The sequence below is a fragment of the Callorhinus ursinus genome, unplaced genomic scaffold, assembly GCF_003265705.2.
Source record: "Callorhinus ursinus isolate GAN/ISIS: 27379988/994484 unplaced genomic scaffold, GSC_fseal_2.0 scaffold4, whole genome shotgun sequence".
Classification (NCBI taxonomy): domain Eukaryota; kingdom Metazoa; phylum Chordata; class Mammalia; order Carnivora; family Otariidae; genus Callorhinus; species Callorhinus ursinus.
The window spans coordinates 125,167,284-125,174,911 of NW_027397066.1; the positions used below are offsets into that span (position 1 = coordinate 125,167,284).

At 35.6% G+C, this 7,628-nt stretch overlaps 1 protein-coding gene across 3 annotated transcripts in view; it reads right to left on the minus strand.

Annotated features, from left to right (window-relative positions):
* IQCM (IQ motif containing M) overlaps window positions 1–7,628 on the minus strand; it is a 434,938-nt gene that overhangs the window by 21,941 nt on the left and 405,369 nt on the right. The window lies entirely within an intron of this gene.

Sequence of the window (7,628 nt, forward strand, 5' to 3'; positions counted from 1 at the left end):
TAGCATGGCTATTCTCCCTGCAGTTGGGTTTCATGTGCTTCTGTTCTGTTCTTTAAATAAACACTCTTTTAGCTTAGAAGTTCTTCTTATTAAAAACTGCCTTTTAAGATTTAGTTGAGGGGCGCCTGGGTGGCTCAGTTGGTTAAGCGACTGCCTTCGGCTCAGGTCATGATCCTGGAGTCCTGGGATGGATTCCCGCGTCTGGCTCCCTGCTCAGCAGGGAGTCTGCTTCTCCCTCTGACCCTCCCCCCTCTCATGTGCTCTCTCTCTCTCATTCTGTCTCAAATAAATAAATAAGATCTTTTTTAAAAAAAGATTTAGTTGAGAAAAAAAATATTTCATTAACAGCCAGATATGGTATTAAATTGACCTCTTGCAATCACCACTTAGGTGTGTAATAATCGTCTCAAAATTTACATGTAGAAGTGAATTCCTGAATTTCACCCAAAGCTGCTTCATTCAAATTTCATCTTCTTCTTCAGCTCAGTAAATGTCTCCATCTTTTTTTAGTTGTTCCAGCTAAAATCATTAGATTTTGACTTCTTTTCTCTCTCATAACTATATCCAATCCCATAGTACATCCTGCTGGCTCTATCTGCTGAATATATTCAAAATCGGAGTACTTCTCATCATCTCCATTGTCACCAAGCTCTTCCAAGCCATTATTCTCTCCTGCCTGGATTATTGCAATAGCTCCTAATAGTCCTTGCTTCTGCCTCTCTCAGCCTCCACCCTCCCCCAAGTCTATTTTCTACACAGCAGCCAGAGTAAATCATCTCACTCTTCAGATCAACACTACATTAAGCTTCCCATTTCCCTCAGACTAAAAGCCAAAAAACCGTATAATGACCCTTCCCTTTAAACTCTGTAACCTTACCTCCAACTATTCACCTCCCTATTTATTTCCTTCCAACTACATGTTCTCCCCTGCTCTCCTGAAACACTCTGGACACCCTTCTTTTCAGGCTCTTTGCCTTTATTGTTCCATTTGTTTCTTAGAATTTCTCCTCAATTATCTGCTCAGTTCAATTTCTCAACACCTTCAGGTGTTTGCTCAAATGTCACCTTATGAATGAAATTTTCTTGGCCATTCGATTTAAACTGAGGTACCACCTTCCCCCGGGACATCTTAGCCCCTTTCTAGTCCCTTTCTGCCATATAATTTACGAGCATATAACACAGTATATATTTAATTCATTTTGTTTGTTTCTCTCCATTAAAATATAAACTCTCTGCTGGCAGAAATTTTTGACTATTTAGATCACAACTGCATCTCCCTGTGCCTAGAAAGGCTCCTTGCATATAGTAGATGCTCAATAAACCCTTGAATAAATGAATGAGTATATTCAGATAATAAATAAAAATACTTGTGGGGGTGAAGTTGGGAGAATAGCTGAATTACACAAACTATTTGCCTCCACTGCCCTAATTCAATGGAATATTGCCAGCTCTTTGTTTTGTTCTATTTAGATTCTGCATCTGTGTAGATTTCGTTTCCAAAATTTGTGGATGTATAGTAATTTAGTCAGGAAAAAAGTTGTTTCCATGGATGCCTGGTAAACTGATTACAATGAAACTGGCACTGAGTTCTATAATATGACACCATGGCATATTATAATTCTAATTTACACTATAAAGTTTTTCTAGTGACAGAATGGGTACTTTCTCAGCTCTTTTTTTTTTTTTTAAACAGAACTTAGATAAAAAGCCCATGTTGTATCTGGCATCTGGTCACTCATAGCAATCTTCTCAGATAAAAACACAATGTCAGTGAGAAGAAAGGAAAAATATCCTGCAGAATAGAAGGGAATAATCCCTTGCAAAACTGTCTCTGGATGCTAATGAACCAACAATAAAGGCCCTATTATGAAATTGTTTTGAGTGATATTGTTCACATTAAGTTTCAGTGATGCCAAAGGCAGAATCACCCTGAGGCTTGGATACATCAGTTAGGATGACACATATTTAAGCTCATCAATTTTAATAATGTTTGGTGCATCTAGTTTATATCAGAACGAAAAACTGGAAACTTGAGTTTTATTTTTAGTCTTATTTTTACATTATTGATCATATTCTTGAACAGAAAAAAAAGGAAAATTATACTGAGGCATCAATACCCTGAAATACACACAAACATATATCCTAATGAGACAATACTAGCATTTAAATAATGTGGAGTCCCCCTACCCATCTCCAGGCTGAAAAAGTAACGTGTTTGTTTTGAATTTCTCGTATCCTCATACTCTAAGATCTTGAACTCTGGTTAGATTGGTAATTGCTTCCATTGCCATATGTAGACACTTTAAATAATGATGTAGGTGATTGGAACTGGAGACAAAAAGCATAGTCAATATATTTTGACTTGCTCATAAATCTAGGAAATTTAGAAAATCTGTGGTCATTAAGTAATGTTTGAAATCATATGTAGATAATGAATTCCTCTATGACCCTCCAAGGATAATACAGACTCCAAATTAGACACTAGAATTTTTTACTACATGACTATGATACTGAGATCAGATGGTCAGTGTTTTGGCATATTTAATAAAAAACGTTTGACACAATTCTGTTTTTTAAATGTACAATTAAAGTTATGTCGCAAACTGAGTAGCTGATTTCAGAAATTTTTAAGTGTTCAGCTATAAAACTGAGTATTAAATTTGAACAGCTGGATCTTTTTGGCCAACTCTACTGACGGGATGGGCTAAACTCCGCCATGATTAATCCTCACATCTTTGTAGAACATTCTGGAATATATCTTATATTAGAAATTCTTATAAAGTTACAATTTCTGTGAATGTGAAGATCATGTAGGACAGATGATGAAAAGTATGTCTTCTAATAAAATTTGAGACCTCAGAAGAACACTAGAGATTCATTTTGCTCAATTTTTTCATTTTCCAGATAAGAAGTCCAAATCCAGAAAAGCAAAGTAATATGGATTCATATTAGTAGTTATAATTGCATAATGTGACTAAAGGGGATCTGAATATGCTATCCCAAAATATGTCAGCCTGGCAAAAGGATGATTTTGAGCTAAAGGCAAGTGAGAAGAAACAGATGCAGGAAGAACTCTCTGCTCTCCCCCTTTCTGCCTAAAAGCAGGATGTAAGTTTCCTTTGGTAAAGGTGTTCTCCTCCCTTCTCCTATAATAGGAAGAGGAGAATGATTCTCAAATAAATCCAAGTTTTTCAAGTTTCTCTATGTCTACTGTAATTCAAAGTGCAATCATCAACCACTTCTACTTTTGCATTACCTGAGCACTTCGAAGCATGCCTAGCACACACTAAATGCCCAATAAATATATTTTAATAAATAAATGATTGGCAGAACTGGATTCCTCTCATTTGTTTTGCTTATCCTCTAATTCAGTTTCCAAGGGGCACAGGGATCTTTCCAGTTCTCTGAAATTATCATGTCATTCTCCTATTTAAAACCCTTATTGGCTTTCTATCACTTTTTGAAAAAAAATTAATAAGCCTTAAAAGGTCCTGCATGATTGGATTGGTTAATGCTCTATCTTGTACAAAACAAGATGAGAAATGTGAGTCTGTGCACCTGTAATTTATTACCACCATATAGGATTTGCACTGTGATGTCAACGCCCACATTGAATAATTGGGAACTGTGAGTGTGCCATACTTCAGTGGAGGCAAGAAAAGAGAATATTGGGGCAAAGGTGATCCCACATGGCACATACTTTTTAAAATAAAATTTTGGGGTATGAATATTTTCAGACACAAATAGAACCTACAAGTTCATATACTTATCATGTAGATTTAACAATTATAAATATTTTACATTCCTTTTTTATAGCTAAAAGTATTTTAGGGGAAATGTTAAACCTCACGTCACTTTATTTCACACCTTCGATGGGTACCTTAATAATATGCACACTTCCTTGTAAACTATAATGTCACTATCACATCTAACATTATCTGATTCAAAAGTCATATTCAAAAATTTACAATTTTTTCAAAAAATGTCTTTTTTTTTGCATATGAGTTATTAGAATCAGGATCCAAACAAGATCCATACATCGTGTTTGTTTATGTCTCCCAAATCTCTGAATAATCTGAGGCAGTCCTCTTTCCCATCTTTTTAAAATCTTATCCAATTGACTTGAAGATACAGGGTTTATTGTCCTATAGAATCTCCTGTATTCTAGATGTTTCAGTTTGATTCCTTTGTGGTCTCATTTAATTTGTTACCACAAAATTTTCTATAAATTGAAAGTTATCCCAAAAGAAGTTAATAAAATCAGATTTAATGTCCTCCTGCAAATCTTCCCACCAAAAACAATGAAATGATGCTGTGTATTTCACATAACATCACAGAGGAGGCACGTAATATCTAATTCTTCTTCTTAGTGATACTAAAATAAGCGTCGGTTCAAGTGGCGACAGACTGACCCCTCTATTATAATATTACCAATCACGCTTTTACCCCATAGCTTCATTCGTTGATGATCTTTGTCTGAATTAGTTTTTAAGGGTTTACAAAATGATAATTTTCTAATTCTATCAATTCTTCCATAGTTATTTGTTGCAATATCTTGTAAATACCACCACAAAAAAAAAAACCTTTCCCTTGTCAACTAAGGCTTTTTGTTTATTCTAAAATATGGTTCATATGGATAAAGCAGGATGATGATCTTTGTCTGAATTAGTTTTTAAGGGTTTGCAAAATGATAATTTTCTAATTCTATCAATTCTTCCATAGTTATTTGTTGGAATATCTTATAAAAACCACCACCACCACAACAAAAAACTTTCCCTTGTCAACTAAGGCTATTTGTTTATTCTAAAATATGGTTCATATGGATAAAGCAGGATTAATCCTAATTGTCTTCCCTTAATTGAGAATAGCTGCTGGTCCAGGACCTAGTCTGTGTAGGTGTGTTTATGTTTCTATAGCTTTATTGAGATATTTCACATACTATAAATTCACAGTATACCGTTCAATGGTTTTCTCTCACAGAGTTGTGCAGTCATCATCATAATCAAATTTCAGAACATTTTCTTTCTTTTTTTTAAGATTTTATTTATTTATTTGAGAGAGAGAGAATGAGAGAGAGCACGAGAGGGAAGAGGGTCAGAGGGAGAAGCAGACGCCCTGCTGAGCAGGGAGCCCGATGTGGGACTCGATCCCGGGACGCCAGGATCATGACCTGAGCCGAAGGCAGTCGCTTAACCAACTGAGCCACCCAGGTGCCCCAAATTTTAGAACATTTTCAACATTCCTGAAAAACTCCTGCCCATTAGCAGTCACTTCCCATTTTCCCCACTCTCTAGTCTCAAGGAACCACTAATGTGTCTGTATAGACTTGCCTGTTCTGGCTATTTCACATAAATGGAATCATGTAATGTGTCACTCTTTGTGACTAGTGTCTTTCACTTAGCATAACATTTTCAAGGTTTATCTATATTGGGCCATGTATCAGCAATTCACTCTTTTTAATCGCTGAATAATATTCTATAGTATTGATAAAACATTTTGCTTATCCATTTGGGTGCTATTAACAATAATACTGCTATGAACATCTGTATGTGAGTTTTTATATGGGCTTATCTTGGGTAGATATCTAAAAGTTGAATTGCTGGGTCATATGGAAATTCCACGTTTAACCTTGTGAGTAACTGCCAGACTGTTTTCCAAAGTGGTTGGATAATTTTACATCCTCACCAGCAATATATGAGTGTTATGATTTCTCCATCTCTTTAACAACAATCATTATTATCTGTCTTTTTATTTTAGCCATCCTAGTGGGTATGAAGAAGATTTTAATTATGATTTTGATTTTCACTTCCCTAATTACTAAAATTGCTGAGGATATTTTCATATGCTTACTGACCATTTGTATATCTTCTTTGGAGAAAAATTTATTCAATTCTTTGCCTATGTTTTATTTTGCCACAGTATTATGGAATCACAACCCACTGTTACAACCTTATTTAACCTTAGTTACTACTAACAATCCTATCTCCATATATATTTACATTGGGGGTTAGGGCTTCAACATATGAATATGGAAGGAACACAATTAAATCCATAGCAATCATGCTGGCTTGATTACTGTTGCTTTGCAGTTAATTTTTAAATCATGAATTCTCCAATTCCAGCAAGTGGTCCATTGATTTTCTATTCTTTATTTCATTATTTCCGCTCTAATATGTTTTTTTCCTTCCATTTCTAGATTCTTAGGGTGGAAAGATAGATTATTGATTTGAGATCTTTCTTCTTTTTAAATACAGACATTTCAATCCCTATCAAAATACCATCAACTTTTTTCAAAGAAATTGAACAAATAATCCTAAAATTTGTATAGAACCAGAAAAAACCCTGAATAGCCAGAGGAATCTGGAAAAAGAAAAGCAAAGCTGGTGGCATCACAATTCTGGACTTCAAGCTCTATTACAAAACTGTAATCCTTAAGACAGTATGGTACTGGCACAAAAACAGACAAAAAGATCAATGGAACAGAACAGAGAGTCCAGAAATGGACCCTCAACTCTATGGTCAACTAATTTTTGACAAAGCAGGAAAGAATGTCCAATAGAAAAAAGACAGTCTATTCAACAAATAGTGTTGGGAAAATTGGACAGCCACGTGCAGAAGAATGAAACTGGACCATTTCCTTACACTACACACAAAAATAGACTCCAAATGATTGAAAGACCTCAATGTGAGACAGGAGTCCATCAAAATCCTAAAGGAGAACATAGGTAGCAACCTCTTCAACCTCAGTCGCAGCAACTTCTTCCTAGAAACATCGCAAAAGGCAAGGAAAGCTGGGGCAAAAATGAACTATTGGGACTTAAGATAAAAAGTTTTGCACAGCAAAAGAAACAGTCAACAAAACCAAAAGACAACCGACAGAATGGGAGAAGATATTTGAAATGACGTATGAGATAAAGGACTAGTATCCAAAATCTATAAAGAACTTATTAAACTCAATACCCAAAGAACAAATAGTCCAATCAAGAAATGGGCAGAAGATATGAACAGACATTTTTTCAAAGAAGACTTCCAAATGTCCAACAGACACATGAAAAAGTGCTCAGCATTGCTCAACATCAGAGAAATCCAAATCAAAACCTCAATGAGATACCACCTCACACCAGTCAGAATGGCTAAAATTAATGTCAGGAAATGACAGATGTTGGCAGGGATGTGGAGAAAGGGGAACCCTCCTACACTGTTGGTGGGAATGCAAGCTGGGGCAGTCACTCTGGAAAACAGTATGGAGGTTCCTCAAAAAGTTGAAAATAGAGCTACCGTACAACCCAGCAATTGCGCTACTGGGTATTTACCCCAAAGATACAAATGTAGTGATCCAAAGGAGTACATGCAACCCAATGTTTATAGCAGCAATGTCCATAATAGCCAAACTATGGAAAGAGCCAAGATGTCCATCAATAAAGATTCCACAAAAATCAATGGAATATTATGCAGCCATCAAGAAAAAAAAAGAAAACAAAACCTTGCCATTTGCAACGACATGGATGGAACTAGAGGGTATTATGTTAAGTGAAATAAGTCAATCAGAGAAAGACATGTATCATATGATCTCACTGATATGAGGAATTCTTAATCTCAGGAAACAAACTGAGGGTTGCTGGAGTGTC